The sequence below is a fragment of the Phasianus colchicus genome, chromosome 1, assembly GCF_987193195.1.
Source record: "Phasianus colchicus chromosome 1, bPhaCol1.hap1.1, whole genome shotgun sequence".
NCBI lineage: Eukaryota > Metazoa > Chordata > Aves > Galliformes > Phasianidae > Phasianus > Phasianus colchicus.
Window position 1 is genome coordinate 87,256,129 of NC_143436.1, and position 6,000 is coordinate 87,262,128.

The 6,000-nt window shown below is 34.6% G+C and overlaps 1 protein-coding gene across 1 annotated transcript in view; it reads right to left on the reverse strand.

Moving 5' to 3' along the window:
• The window catches only part of ABI3BP (ABI family member 3 binding protein), a 158,039-nt gene extending 154,112 nt beyond the window's left edge, over window positions 1-3,927 (reverse strand). Inside the window, exon 1 of the mRNA XM_090151507.1 lies at window positions 3,865-3,927. The gene's annotated coding sequence lies outside the window, so the exon portion shown is untranslated. The remainder of the gene's footprint in view (window positions 1-3,864) is intronic.
• Window positions 3,928-6,000: the final 2,073 nt, after the last annotated feature.

Genomic DNA, 6,000 nt, shown 5'->3' on the forward strand with positions numbered 1-6,000 from the left:
TCACAGTCACAATAGTGTGCAATCTGAACTATTACTACGAATGAAAATATCACCAGTTCCCAGAGGCATGTGCAGTGTGCCTCAGGCCACACACTTACTGACATAGTACACTGTGTTCAAAGGCTCCCAGCTTCCTCAAACACCACTTCCCTTCAGAGCATGCCAAAGTGCTGATTCCCAAAAAGGCACCACCCACTTGAACTTTTAAACTGTTTTTAAAAAGAGCATATTTACTACTAATTTTTTGTCTTAGACCGGGATGCAAGACTTACGACAGAAGAGAATTACACTAACTGGATTAGAAATTTAAATACATAAGATGAAGCTGAAGTCTGTTGATACCAAACAAGAATATTGAATACATCAACACCCACTTTTATCTACTTAGAGAATTTTTACTTGCAGAAGCCTACCCACATTTTCCCAAGTTAAGCATCCAGGTATCTGTCTTTTCAAGGAGGCTAAGGAAACTAGAACCATCCTTCTGCCAAAAAAAAAAAAAAAATGTGGTGGGGGAACAAATGATGGTATTTCTTCTAGTGGAAGGAAGTAATTAACCTTCTGCTTTCTGTTCTTCAGAAAGTGCTTCTTTCTGTGCTGCTAATATATGCATAAATAAGTTTGGAAAAAAAGAGAGCAATGCAACAAGCCTTTTGATGACTTAATTATGCAAATCAGGAAAAATAAGGGTTGAATGAGTAATCAAGATTAGGAAAGAACTTCAGAGCATAATGAAACAACCTTATCAATTCTTAATGCCACATTCCCATCTCAAAAGAAAAGGCAAAACTGAAAAGGTAAAGAAAAAAAAAATCAATTTCATTTAAGGTACAAATTGAATTCTACATTAGAAATACTTAAAAACTAAGACCTTTCACCCCTGAAAAAGAAAACTGACACTGGATGCTAATACACTAAAGATAGATAAATCATGGTGGAAAGAAATAAATGAATAGGAAGTAGCTGACCTATCTGCCCAAGCAGAAGGCTAGGAAGTATTCAACAAAGCTAACAACAGAAAGTGAACTGTTTGAGAATATAAGCAAAAAGAATGGTGTTGTTTTCAGATAAGGCACTTTTGTCTTTCAGGGGTCAGAGTGAATAAGCCAACTCAAAGAAAGCTGAAGTGGTAGTCTAAGAGTGTATCATTTAAATAAATAAGAAAAATCACAAAATGACCATTTCAAGCAACAGAAATACTGATGAGTCCAATGTAATTTTCATTAGAGCACATTAAAATATTAATAAATATTTCTATGAAATATACAGATGCATAGTTTCGAGTTACTTCTTACTTTTCTGAAGTTAAATTAATCTATGCCATCCTTTCCTAAAAGTAGTTTCAGTATTAACAAACATTTTTAACTGAAAGAGAAATTTTCAGATATTTCTGAGAAAATCTGGATAAAAGGTTATAGCATTATATATCAAGCAATGGGTAGTATAAAGCAGCTTTAATAAATGAAATCGGTGCTTTCTATAGGAAATTCACAGAAAAGCAGTGATGAAGGCTTAAATAGAATACAGAACCTACTGTGACTTTCATGTAAATGTCTTCAGAGAAGGGAAGCACAAATACAGCAAAGTAAACTTTTTTTAATCATAAAATGGGAAAGCAAACCATTACGTAACAAGGAAAACAAACTGTCCTAATAACAAATGAACACAATACTCATTTGTTGCTTATGAATACAATGTGCTTGTTACAAATGGAAGAGGATTTTCAGAAAATACAGCAAAATTTCTTACTTATGTTCACCAAAAAGAACTTGAGGCTGATGTCAAAAACCTGTGCCAAAAGGGGATCACAAATGGAAGTAATTTTGAATCAAATAGATTATGAGCTCATCAAAAATATTTCACTTGAGAATTGTAGTTTAACTCATTTTAGACTCATGAAGTTAGCATTTGAAGGCTTTCATCTATTTAATTGAGAGAAGAATAAAAGCTCAAGAGATACCAACCACCAACTTACACTTCCCATCCAAGGGAAAGTAATTCTAGGGAAAACCAGTCAAGCATTATAGAACTGTTACTTAGCAGATTTCATGTGCATAACTTTAGATTGATTAAACTATCAAAGACAAATCAATTTTTTTATGTAAAAGTTTTTTTGTGTGCTAAGTATTTTTTATAAACTGTATCTTGCATTTTTATAGCCTATTCATTTCAAGATAAACATTCTTAAAAGAAATTCATAGGTGGACAGTGTCCTTTAAAAATTTTTAATTGCATTTCTCCCATCCTACACACAGGTTCCCTGCACAATTCAATCTTTTGAACTTGCATCATAAATGGCAAGACTACCAACATCTATCTGTTTGCATTTTAGTGTTACAGAAACTGCTGCTCTGGACTCATGTAATTGAACAATCAGTGCAATTTTCATATAGCATTTTGTACCTGAGAATTTGTTCTATCAGAGAGTGTCATTGAGCCCTTTGTGTCCATTGTCGTTTCCATGGAAATAAATAGGCAGCATTACTTTTGGAGCAATCTATGTACTTGTACAGCCAGAGTAGAGGCTTATTACAGCTTTAAAAACAGAAGCTTACTAAGCAGGATTCAATTGATACTCGCTTGCTTTACACGTAAGACGACACATAGTGGATGCAGTATAACTGTATCAGTCATGGCCATTGTATTTCTACTCATGCTCTAGGCCTAATTAGTACACCTGAGAGCTATGAAAGTGGTACTAGGTATTACATACTGTAGAATCCCTATGGCACCCTGTGCATTTATGAAATATCTGGAAGAACCCAAAGAACAGGAAATGCTATCAATCTTACGAGCTTATTCCATCTCAGAAAGATCATGTTGATTGTTTTGCCTAATCTGAAAAAGAAATCCAATCAATTTAATCTCTAATGATGCAAAAGATAAGTTTAAGGGGAAAAGAATCTCAAGCAGGGAGGACAAAGAAATCAAAAAATATAATAGAAAAGCATCTTAAAAACAAGACAAAAGAGTGCTGGGGAGACAGCAGAGAAATTTTAGTTATTGAGAAAAAAATGCTTTCAACACCCATGAACTAGAGGCATGTGAAAGGACAGAGCAGCCTTTCCAGCTGATACAATCACAGGAAGATGACTCCACGCACAGCCCTGTCTGCGCACATATAAAAAGTGATAAAAAGAGAACAGCAAAACAATGGAAAATGCTGCAATTGAACAGATAACTGCACTTCCAAAAACATCAGATGCAAGTCCTGGCCAGAGAGCAAGTAAACCTCAAGCAGGTAAACCTCAGACAGTACAAACAAGGACCTGAGAAAAACTGCTCATCTGCCTGCCTTTACCACTTACCAGCCTCCAAAATCTCCCCAAAGCACATTCATACACTCAGAGCTAACAAAAACATTTTAGCCACTTCAGTTTATTTTCTCCTTCACTATTAAAAGACTAAAGAACAAATGCAGCTCCAGAGGACACTCTCCAATAGGCTAATTGACAGAGACGTACTCTATGAGAGCTAGGACCTCCTGGAGCAAACTTATTTTGTTATTGCTCAATAGTAACAAACATTTCCTCCACTTCATTCTAACAGGCATTTCTTCTACTCACATGTGTCTGTTTTAGCAACAGAACAACTATACCAGAGCTCATTTAAAGGATAATTTTGAGACTGCTAGCAAATCTCTCCACCACACGCAACAAAAGTTCTAGCTGTAAATTTCTAAGAAGCAATATCTTAAAATATGGAGAAGGAGAAATTGGTACTTCTGGGTAACACTGATGCACTCAGTTAAAATGCAGAAGTTATTTTGCCTCAAAGACTCAATAATGTAGGTGTTCAGGTATAATATGTGGTTAATCAGTGACTGGTAGTTATCTGACAAATACATTTGAGTTTGAAACTTACCTAGAGTTCATCTATTCTGAGAATTATAGCCTACTGAGGGAAGTGCTTATTTATCAGTCTTCAGCTTTGGGTAACAGCTGAACTGAATACAGGGATTTATGATTTCCTCTTAAGTAGTTACAAAGTAGTGAGGGAGAAGCAAGGTTCTGGGACAAAGGAAGGGTGGAAATAAAAAGAGCACAGAGGCTCTTTGGCACTTCCTGTTTTCAGAGAACATTAAATGTCTTCAGGTCACCTATTCTAAGCTTCTGTAGTTAGAAGACAAAAAAGTGAGTGGTAATAAGAAATGTGATTATACAATTAAATGTATGGAAGAGAAGTCAGCCTTTTGCTTTTTTTTTTTTTTTTTTTTTTTTTTTGCAGATCCTACAGCAGCTGAATGCATTACTGCTTACTCTTTATGCTTTCAGGTTAGGCTTTGTTGGTATCAAATAGCATCAGACTTAAGGCATTAAAAACAGGATTTGTAAAACAATCAAGACACATGTAACTCTTCTTCCACTCAGTCCAATGATCAAATTAAAATTACTTTAAACAGAAGAATACTGAGGGACATGGTTAGTGGGCATCTAGTGGTGACAGGTTGGTGGTTGAACCAGATGATCTTAGAGGTCTTTTTCAATCTTAATGATTCTATGACTCTAAGATTTAATACTATTCAATACTAACCTAAAGGATCTTTAATCTCTTTAAAAAGCATGATTGCTCAAATCCTGGAAACCAGTCAAAATCATTTTCTATACAATAATGGATTAGAAACCCATTTTCAGAAAAAGACAGGCACAATAAACCTTCCCTCCCCCCAAAGAACAAACAAACAAATTTTAAAAACCAGCAAGAAAAATAATGTAAACATCTCACAGAACAGAGGGACCATTCACAAGCTGGAGAGGCAGACTTCACAGCAATCCAAAAAATAAAAGAAAACGGGAAAGTACAACAGTGTATGGAAAGTACAACAGTGTATGACTGTAAACAGTTTTCAAATGGAAAATGAACTCTAGTTTTATTTAAACAGAATTTGTTAATAAATAAGTAAATGAAAAAGAATAAATAAGACTTTGCTTCTCCCCACCTGTAATATCCAGCAAAATAATACTGTCAACATTATTTTTAGGAACTAATCATTAAACCAGTTTTGCACCTTTTATGTAGGTAGGATTTCCCAGTATGTTCAGTGCCCTCGGACAGCAGAAGTCAAGATGCATGGTGGACCCTTCCAATACGTTCTTGTAAATACACTCAGAGATTAAATGAGTATGTTACTTTGTGGATGAATTTTGCACTTAAAACTGATGTTTTTACACATTGAAGTAAATAATCTTAACACACTAATGACCAATTTGCTTCTCACTTTAAAGGTAGTTGATACATACAACAAAATGTAACCTGTAACTACTGATTCTTTCCTAGCATCTGGCAGCCAGATGTTAAGCTCAGAGTTGAATGCAAACAAGAAACCAGTGAAATACTGTGAAACAGATCTATTTTAATAAAACATCCATTACTGAGGAGTCTGGAGACTTTTTCAATCTAACACCAGGAGCAACGACCTGAAAGATAAGTTCTCAGAGGATGCCAAAATTGTAAAATGGAGTAAGCTATGTCAGATAGATTGAAACTTGCTGTGGCTTACATCCACAACATTTTAAAAGGAAATGAATTTTTGAAGACCTAGGCCATAAAAAGAAGTATATATATGTATATATTCTTAAATTGCTGCAAAAGCTCTGGAGCTTTTTGGTCATTAACGTCCAAGTAGTCTAAGTGTGAAGAATATTTACTAGTGCATTTTTTCCTCATCCTCAGTACCAGTATATACTTGATCAATCCAAGCACATCAATCAATACCAACATTTATTTCAGAACAACCAAGCCCCAAAAGATCTGTATAATAGATTATTATTATTTTTTACATAATGTTTATAAGTATCACAAATGTCTTAACACAGTGGAAAAGACTGTCCAAAAAGGAAAAGCTATAACTGAAATTTGTAATTACAGGAAAACAGGAAAAAACAAACAAACAAACAAACAAAAGCATTAGCCTCAAGAAAAACAGGTAGTGATAAAAATGAGGATCCCAAAAGTTTCAGACTGAAACAATACAAATGTGAAATTCAACATCAAAGAAAT